Raw genomic sequence first — 10,730 nt, forward strand, 5'->3', positions numbered from 1 at the left:
CCCGTAGCCGCTGAGACTCAGGTTGATTTGCAAAATCGGTCTGAGGATCAAGTCCTAGCTCGGCAGAATACTTCGGGACACAAAAAGCGGCGTGCTCAGTCCTCGAGACTCAGGTTGGGTGCGGCCGACCAACCTGAGGATCAAAATCTCCTCGGAAACTATATTGCACTTAAGATTTTCTGCATAGAACAAGCAATGCAGTAGCCCCTGAGACACTGGTCTGGTGGCAACACCAGATCAGGGGATCAATGTGCCCCTTTAATATTTGTAAATAATAAGCCCAAAGCCCAGTAGCCCCCGAGCCTTAATGCGGGCACGGGTGGCCGAATTAAGGATCAATATCCATAGTAAAATCACAATTTATGTGTAATGACTCAATGTATCCAAGTACTTTATGTCATTAATGCTCGGATCCGCATTGTACAAAACTTTGTTGACCGACCATGGGCTTCAACCTCCTCGGCCGGTAGCCGAGGAGTGTTTGTCCTACTTTACAAAGCCTTTATGAGGGCAAAGATTTACGACAAACAAGGCAATCTGGTCATATGGCTTTCTAAACAAAGGTACGCAGAGAGATATGTTATATTGCTGTTTAACAGAAGAAATGTCTTCCAAAGAAAATAGTCCCGCTATCGGTTCCTTTCTTTGGGTTGTCATGCTAAGCATGATCATGAAACCCCAGCTCCATTGTAAGAGCAAAAGATCGAGGATTTAGTTTGGGAGGCTAGTTAATAGCCCCCGGCAGTGTTCGGCGACAGTCGAGGTCAAGCCGGAAACACTTCGGCCAATGTTATGAATGGCCCGTCATTTAATATAGTCATCGGATCGCTGACCAGTTTACACCTATTGTGACAGTCAGTTTTCGGCTTTCTCCACTGAGGTGCTTGACCATGCGAGCTGGAAGCACAATCGCAGTGGTTCTCCCTTTGCACACCTAGCCGAACAAAGCGGAACGTAGGAGGCAAGCGCGGGAGCCGAGCAACCCAACTATTGACCGAAGACACAATTCGAAGCTGATGCATATATAGCAATATCCGAGAATGTTTTTGCCGAATCTCTAAAGGTGTCCGGCGTTGCACTGCGAGACTTGTGCTGAAAACAGACAAATAGTTAAAAGTGCCAAAAGCTTGGAAAACCAAAAAACGTCAGTAAAAACATGACGTCCGGACAAGATCAAGTGTTCGGTGCCAATCCAAAAATTGGACTTTTAGAAAGAAAAAAGGTGCTTCTGCCGTGCTTCAACTTTGCAACGACTAAGAAGAAAAACACTTAGTATGAAACGGCTCAAATAAACATAAGAGCCCCTAAGCGACTTGGGTAAAATTTGACTATAAAATGTAAGGTGACATGTAGAATGCCTTCTAGCCGGATTGTAGATCGTTTGTCGCAGCGGACGTTTTCGCTTCAACCTCTGGACCCAATAGTCCGGAGTGTGTCCGAATACCCTCGCGGTTATAAAACCCGGGGCATGCATGGAGACCAGGCGTAGGGGTCATTAGTGCTATATCAGACAAGTGCCCAACTAGTTATGTTATATTACATGGTTAGTAAGAAACATCTTCCAGGGAGAATAGTTCCGTTAGGGGTTCCTTTCCCTGGGAGGCATGCCCTAAAGTGCATGTCTGGACTGCGAAAAGAGCAGAAAAACATCTGGGGGCAGGTAAATAAATAGGTAAGAAATCATCTTTTAGTTCACCGACTGAGTATTCCCTTAAGAACGCTAGCTTTCGGCTTCACCCAGTCTGAGGTACACATCCGGCTGACCCGGCAGTAACAATCGCAGAGGTGCTCCCTTTACCACCTAGCCGAACAATCGGGAACGTAGGGGTAAGCACAGGAGCCAGGCAACCCAGCTTGGCCAAAACTTAAGTCATATCGATGCATATAATGGTGAATAAAAGGTACATGCGGAAGTGTGACACATGTGTTGGGCATAAAGCCCGTATTAATAAGCTTCTGTTAAAGAAGCCCCCAGGTATAATGAGCGCGGGTAGCGCGTCAAGTGTGTGCGAACAAAGTTTCGACAAGGAAATTTTTACAAGCAACTTTTTTACAAAAAAGTATAATTCTTGGTCGAACTGAACACAAGTTAGAAATTTAAAACTTTGAGCATGAAGGCAACTTAGCTGGTTAATGTGTTCGGTATTGACGACGCGGTCCGAGCTTGATGCGGGACAGGGTTCCATCCCCCAAGCCGGTCCCGAGGTGGCGGAGCAAGGAGCTCGGCACTCCGAAGTGGTGACATAGCACGTTCAATGCAGGACGGCAGAGTGATGCCGAAGTCCCCGGCATGGGGTAATGAAGTGTTGACGAAGCCCCCCGTCCAGCCGAGGTGACGTCAAAGGATATAGTCCGGCTGGATCATTTTCCTGTGCACAAAAAATAGTGCAGACCGGGGATAATAGTAATAATAGGAATTAAAAAAAATGTTGCATAATAAATAATTTATGCAAAGTGAGTAGTAAAAGAAATATGGCCTGGCACCGAAGTCGATGTCGATGCAGGTCGTCGGCGTAATGCAATAAAGGCGTGGCAAAGCCTGGATTCACAGGTCGGTCCGAGTTCTGGATGCGGCATTCGCCGAACTGTGTACGGAAACTGACTGAACCATCATGCGACCGTCGATAATGCGGCCACCATTTGATAGACCTGTGTACATATGCTGGACTAACCAGAGTAATAATTCCTTGGGAAAAATTTAACGCAAACAAGCGAAAAGAAATACTAGGATTAATAGCACCTGGTTTATTTGTTGTAGCAATCCGAAGGAAGGTGATTCCCAAAATTGGGACTCGATCCGCGCACCCATGCCTGGTCAGCTAGTGACGCCGAAGTGTCCGGAGTAGGTTGATGAAGAGATGGCGAAGCCCCCGGTCCAGCCGAGATGTCGAAGTAGGTCGGCGTGATGGACACCAGCTTGAAGAAGCAATAGTGCGGCCCTGCCGATGCAGGTCGTGACGTGGTCGATGCCGGCTTGATGAAGCGACCGTGCGGTGATGCCGGTATGCCCGCTCCGTGTAATCCGTGGGGCGGCGATGTTGGTGATGGTTTATCCTTCATGATGCCAGACTCTTGTTCGGCTTGCCAAGATGATGATCCGAAAAAGTTGAGCTTGGCTCCACAAAGTGACGACGTGTCTAGCGCAGGTCGGCAGCCGTGGAGCAATATTGCCGGACTAGTTTGACACCAGCATGATGTTGAAGATCATGTTCAAAAGATCTTAAAGTTAGTGGGATGTGTTCGGGAACAAAACACAATACCCCATACAAAACTTCCTTCAAAAAGGATGTCCGAAATCCCGTTCATAAAAAAGACGAACTCGGGTCGGATTCGTTTTCACGCAGAAAACAGATCCAAAAAGTGATGCACTAATCGGAAGTTTCCCAGAGTTTGGACGGTCGGATCGAGCTGACTTTTTGAACTTAAGTTGGATTGAATTTCTTCATTGTCCGCGTCCCGACCATCCTCGCCGTAGTTCGGCCAGGGCTCTCCGGATAGTGAGAGATGCTTCAGCGAATTTAAGATATCGCCGAAGGGTGAGTGCTGAAAGGTGTCCGCAGCGGTGAATTCCATGATCGGCGCCCAATCAGATTCGACTAGCAGGGGCGCAGGAGGTTCGGAGTCCGGCAGGGGGTCCGGCACCTCGGAGTCATGGGCTTTATGCGGGACAATATAAGTGTTCGGCTCCATCGCCGTAGAAGTTGCAGCTCCCGAGGCGGTGTCCAGCCATCCGTCCTCGATCTGAGCGATCGGCTCCGGACTATGGGTCGGAGCGGATTCGTGTGCGGCCTCCAAGGTGCTGTCCGGCGGCAGAGTTAGGTCGTGCCCATCGTGACAGCGCGGCATGCTCGGCTGTGGCTCAGATCCGTCGAAGATCAAGTCCCCGCGGATATCGACCGTGAAGTTTAGGCTTCCAAACCTGACCTGACGGCCAGGGGCGTAGCTTTCGATCTGCTCCAGATGGCCAAGTGAGTTGGCCCGCAGTGCGAAGCCGCCGAATACGAAGATTTGTCCGGGGAGAAAAGTCTCACCCAGGACTGCGTCGTTGTCGATTGAAGAGGCCATCAAGCCTATCGGTCATGACACAGAGGAACTCTCAATGAAAGCACCAATGTCGGTGTCAAAACCGGCGGATCTCGGGTAGGGGGTCCCGAACTGTGCGTCTAGGTGGATGGTAACAGGAGACAAGGGACACGATGTTTTACCCAGGTTCGGGCCCTCTTGATGGAGGTAAAACCCTACGTCCTGCTTGATTGATATTGATATTGTGGATGTTTACAAGAGTGGATCTACCACGAGATCAAGGAGGCTAAACCCTAGAAGCTAGCCTATGGTATGATTGTAATGGTTGTTGTTGTCTATGTCTATCGAATAGCCTGGCCCCGGTTTATATAATGCACCAGAGGCCTAGGATAACAAGAGTCCTAGCCGAATACGCCGGTGGGGGAGGAGTCCTTGTCTTGATCGCCAAGTCTTGTTGATTCTTCCTTGTATGCGGCAGCTGTCCGGACTGGCCCATGAGTATACGGCCATGGGGGTCCTCGGCCCAATCCAACTGATCGGGAGACGACGCGTTGAGTACCCCCTAGTCCAGGACACCATCAGTCTCCATTGCTTTGGTTTAATGACCATTGGAGGAAGATGGATGAGTCTACTTTGGGGAGTCTTAGACATAGAGTGCCCATACTTGATTGAGAGTAATTTCATGAGTGGAAAAATGAGATGCTTGTGATTTCCAATGAATATCATTTAAACAAGTACATTACTAGCCCTTGTGCACCTCATGTTGATCCTATGCATCCCACCCTTGATGAGTCAATTGACATGATTCGCAATCTTAGAACTATTGATCTTATCACTAGAGGTTTGCGAAGAAACTTGATAGGTTGCTTGCCTACTCTTAAATGTGCCTACACCATATGGAAATTTCTTGAGGAACGATTTCCAAATTGTTCCTTGAAAAATCTAGATGAAATTCTCCATAAATCTATTGCCTTGAGCAAGATGAATTCCAATGATCCTATGTTTGGTGATTGTCTTTTTGAGCTTACAAATCTTATGCGTGCCAAAGGAAATGTTGGAATCATTAGCGATATTATTTCCGAAGCTACTAGATTTCATAGAAAAGATCATTGTCAAACTCACTCTAACGAATCACCCTCTCTAGGAATTGATCCACCACACAATGATGTTGAACATGGATACTTTGATGAGGATGATGATAGTGACTTTGATCTTGATGATGCAATGAGACACTTTGGTCTTATGGCAAATCTTCGGGGATACATGGCAGGAGGAAAGGAATGGGTTCTTGACAATGGATGTACCGATCACATGACCGGAGATAAATGCATGTTTCGTGAGCTTGTTGGAAACGACGGCCCTCGAAAGTATGTCACTTTCGGTGATAACTCAAAGGGTAAGGTGGTTGGCCTCGGTAAGGTGGACATCTCACATGATAGCTCCATACAAAATGTCATGCTCATTGAATCTCTTGGATACAATTTACTTTCAGTATCTAGACTTGCTGATTTCGGTTTCAATGTCCTATTTACTGAAGTAGATTACCAAGTGTTTCGGAGAGATAATCATAAAATGGTCTTTACCAGCATTCGTAGAGGTGATCTTTACATTGTTGATTTCACTAAAAAGGCTCAACCAAGAACTTGCTTCATTGTTAAATCCTCTAAAGGTTGGTTATGGCATAGAAGATTAGGTCACGTGGGCATGCGAAACCTTGACAAGCTTATTAAAGGAAATCATATCCTTGGCGTTAACGATGTCATATTTGATAAGGATAGACTTTGCAGCGCTTGTCAAGCAGGTAAACATGTTGGAGGAAGGCATCCCGTGAAGAACATCATGACCACAAGGAGGCCACTCGAGCTATTTCATATGGATCTCTTTGGTCCCAACGCCTACAAAAGTCTCGGTGGAAATTCTTTTGGTCTAGTCATAGTTGATGATTTTTCAAGATTTACGTGGGTGTTCTTTCTCGGTGATAAATCGCAGGTCCAAAAGATCTTCAAAAACTTCTCTAGGAAGGGACAAAATCAATTTTAAGTGAAGATCAAGAAGGTTCGAAGCGACAATGGAACGGAGTTCAAGAATGCAAATGTGGACACCTTTCTTGATGAAGAAGGGATTTCACACGCGTTCTCGGCTACGTACACACCTTAACAAAATGGAGTTGTTGAGAGGAAGAACCGCACGCTCATCGGAATGGCGAGAACGATGCTTGATGAGTACAAGCCGAAGCACTTTTGGGCAGAAGCGGTTGAGACAGCTTGTCAGGCAACAAATCGCTTGTATCTTCACAAGCTACTCGGCAAGACGGCATACGAGCTCCTCATCGGTAACAAACCCCAAGTTGGATACTTTCAAGTATTCGGCTCAAAGTGCTACATTCTTGATAAGCATCGTCATTCTAAATTTGCTCCTAAGTCTCATGAAGGTTTCCTACTTGGTTATGGCTCAAACTCTCACACTTACCGTGTCTACAATAATTTCACCCGAAAGGTTGAAGAGACGGTAGATGTGAAGTTTGATGAATCTAACGGCTCGCAAGTAGAGCAATTGCCAATTGATGTAGGAGGCAAAGACCCTTCAGAAGCAATTCAAGACTTGTCTATTGGCAAGATTCGTCCAACGAAGGTGAAGGAGAGTACCTCATCCGTCCAAGTGGAAGCTTCTACCTCACGACAAGGTTAACCTAGAGGTGATCCGGAAGCATACACACATGGGACACACCAAGATGAAGAAAACGAGGAAGTACACCAAGATGAACATCAACGACCTGCTTCTCCACCACGATAAGAGAACGACAATGTCAACAACAATGAAGAAGGCCAAGGAGAAGAACAAGATGAAGAAGATGTTCCATCAAGATCCAAGCAAAAGCTTTCACGAGTTCGAGCAAGAGTTGCCAGAGACCATCCCGTTGAGCAAATCTACAATGATATCCAAACCAGGAGAATTACTCGCTCTAAAACTCATTTAGCTAACTTTTGTGAACACTATTCATCCATCTCTAGCATTGAACCTATGAAGGTTGAAGAAGCTTTGGAAGATCCAGATTGGATAAATGCCATGCATGAAGAGCTACACAACTTTGAGAGAAACCAAGTTTGGACATTGGTTGAGAAGCCTGACAACAACCACAACATCATCGATACCAAATGGGTGTTTCGCAACAAGCAAGATGAAGATGGACAAGTAGTTCGCAACAAAGCACGTCTCGTCGCCCAAGGCTACACTCAAGTCGAAGGTATGGACTATGGTGAGACATATGCCCCCGTTGCTAGACTTGAGTCCATTCGCATCTTACTTGGCTATGCTAATCACCATTATATCACCTTGTACCAAATGGACATCAAAAGTGCTTTTCTAAATGGTGAAATAGAGGAGCAAGTTTATGTTAAGCAACCTCCCAGCTTTGTCAATCCTAAGAAACCTAATCATGTTTACAAACTTCGCAAAGCTCTTTACGGTCTTAAACAAGCTCCTAGAGCTTGGTATCAATGCTTAACCAAGTTCCTTATTGAAAAAGGCTTTGAAATTGGCAAAATTGATTCTACTCTTTTCACTAAAAGGGTTAATGGAGAATTATTTGTATGCCAAATTTATGTCGATGATATTATATTTGGATCAACCCTCATTTTAGTGAGAAGTTTGGGAAGCTAATGTCGGAGAAGTTTGAGATGTCTATGATGAGTGAACTCAAATTCTTCCTCGGTTTGCAAATCAAGCAAACTAAGAAGGTACTTTTGTCTCTCAAACAAAGTACACCAAAGACTTATTCAAGAAGTTCAATATGCAAGAATGCAAAGGTATGACTACACCCATGCCTACTAGTGGACATCTTGATTTGACCAAAGATGGTGAACCAGTTGATCAAAAGGTTCATCGCTCTATGATTGGTTCATTGTTATATCTATGTGCTTCACATCCCGATATTATGCTAAGTGTGTGCATGTGTGCATGATATCAAGCGGCTCCTAAAGAATGTCATCTTAAGGCTATGAAAAGGATAGTGAGATACTTAATTCATACACCAAAATTTGGCATTTGGTATCCAAAGAGGGCATCTTTCAATCTTGTTGGCTACTCCGACTCGGACTATGCCGATGACAAGGTTGATAGAAAGTCCACTTCAGGTACTTGTCAATTTCTTGGTAGATCTCTTGTGTCTTGGTCTTCCAAGAAACAAAACTCGGTATCCTTATCCACCATCGAAACGGAATACATTGCCGCTGGATCATGTTGTGCTCAATTACTTTGGATGACCCAAACTCTTAAGGATTATGGGATATATGTGAAACATGTTCCATTACTTTGTGACAATGAAAGTGCTATCAAGATTGCTCACAATCCTGTGCAACACTCTCAAACTAAGCATATTGAAGTTCGTCATCATTTCATTCAAGATCATGTTGCTAAGGGAGACATTAATCTTAAGCATGTTCGCACCGATAAACAATTAGCAGATATATTCACTAAACCACTTGATGAGAAAGTGTTTTGCAGATTGAGAGGTGAATTGAACATCATTGATGCTTCAAACTTGGAGTAGGAACTCCATTTGGATACATGCAAGACATGAGCCTATGACAAATCCTTGATATTTCTCTTAGGATGATAATCTTATGTGTTGGATATATTTGCACCCTTGCATGTTATCTAACCCTTGTAGGTACTTGGATGAATCTAAATCTATGAGATTGCAACTCACTCACATCTTGAGCAATCTCTTTATCACCAAGTCTCTACACAACAGTGGTTGAATACAAGGAAACACGAAACCCTTCAAAATATCCTTTGAAAAATTCTACTTTTGAACATTATGATTGTCATTTTGGATACACAAGTGCTCTTCCTTGCAAAAACTAACACATGTAGGTAGATGAACTCAAACTCCAAGTGGTGCTCCCAAATCTTGATGAGCTACATCAACTTTGAGCAATCCACACAAGCTCAACTACATGATCATGATAAACACCACCACCCAAGGTATGTTATTCCATCTTAGAGAAGCTTTACTCCAAGTCATGAGTCAAAGCAACTCAATAAGATGTGAATACATCAAAATGCTTAAACGAAAAATGGTAACCCCATTTTGAGCTTAAACGCTGAGTATGACCTATGATCAAGTGATCTCACTTGACTCCTATGTCAATATACTCTAACATAGGTGACTTTGTCGTCGACCAATTCTAGATAAAGTTCTCTCGTGTTTTTTTGTGCCCTTGCATTTGTCTCATGCATATTTGTTTCCCCTTTCGAAAAAAACTTCATCTAGATTTCTTTTATGTTTCTTTTTGTTCTGCATTCCCTGCATCCAATTCCTTGCAAATCTTTCAGTTAATTCCTTGCAAATCTTTGTGAGATCTTACATGTCTAGTGAGCTGAGGTGACAAGTGTTTTCTCTGTGATGAACTCGGTCACACCGACCTGATATTTTCGGTGCAACCGAAGCATACAACTCGGTGCCACCGATTTCACAACAGGAAAAACACCTTGTCGCTTATTCCTGAATTCTTTTGTTCCAGCTCCACTCAATGAATCTTGTCCTCTACTAGCATCACTTTAGCCTTACTGCTTTGTTTTGTGCCTCGAGGACCAAACCCATCTGTAACAAAATTCCAGAAGGACCCTTCTTGGAAATTGAGGTCAAAGGGGGAGAGAGAGATCACATCAAAGCTTAATCATATCTATAGGGGGAGAGAGAGTAATCTTCAAGGACCCCAGATGCTTGGAGTTCAAGAGGAGAGAAGTCACATGTCTTTAAGAGGGGAAAGACATGTTAATATTTGGTTGTTTGCATTAGCTCTATTTCTTTTCTTGGAGCTCTGATTTTATGTTCCCTATCTTCTCCCAGTATCCCATGCTAGATTCAGGGGGATCAAGACATCTAAGGGAAGGAAATCATTGAATTCGTTGCACATCTTTACCTTTGGGGACATGCCTATGTCAAATGGAGTACTCAGTACTCACTCTCTACATGTCATCCCAGTCTTGGTACTCTTGTGGTTTCTTTTGTTTGCTCTGGCTAGAAGGTGCATCTGTGTTATCTAACCTTGTTTACGCAGGTTCATTCCATCCTAAGCCAACTCAAGACCACAAGGTAAGTATATGCATCACAATCATGTATATGAGGATTTCTTGCTGATGTACATACTGTTTGCAAGGACTCATGAGCATGAAGGTACATTTCCCATATTCACATCTTTTGCTCTAATGCATATAGCCAAGATACATGTAACACATTGCTTTCTCTGTCATGCTCATGCATTCACATGCTCCTATATTCCATATTTACATGATTGCATACATATAGGGGGAGCCTATGCATGTTACATGTCTTTCCAAAGCTTTACTTGTTATTCTCTATATCTTTATCTAAACCTTTGATGTATGTTGTCATCAATTACCAAAAAGGGGGAGATTGAAAGCACAAGTGCTCCCTGGGTGATTTTGGTAATTTATGTCAACATATCTCTTGTTGGACTAATATCTTTACCTAGTACGTTTTAGATAAGTTCAACAATGGAGTGGCATGGACTAGAGGATGTGGAACCCCCTTCAAGTCGCTAAGGACAAAGGATTGGCTCAAGCTCAAAGCACAAGACTCTATATTTTCCATTTTAGGGATCCAAGATCACATTGAGTATATAGGAAAAGCCAATACTATCAAGGAGGGATGAGGTGTTGCTTAATGAGGCTCTTGCTCA

The sequence above is a fragment of the Triticum aestivum genome, chromosome 7B (genome assembly GCF_018294505.1).
Source record: "Triticum aestivum cultivar Chinese Spring chromosome 7B, IWGSC CS RefSeq v2.1, whole genome shotgun sequence".
In the NCBI taxonomy this organism is placed as follows: Eukaryota; Viridiplantae; Streptophyta; class Magnoliopsida; order Poales; family Poaceae; genus Triticum; species Triticum aestivum.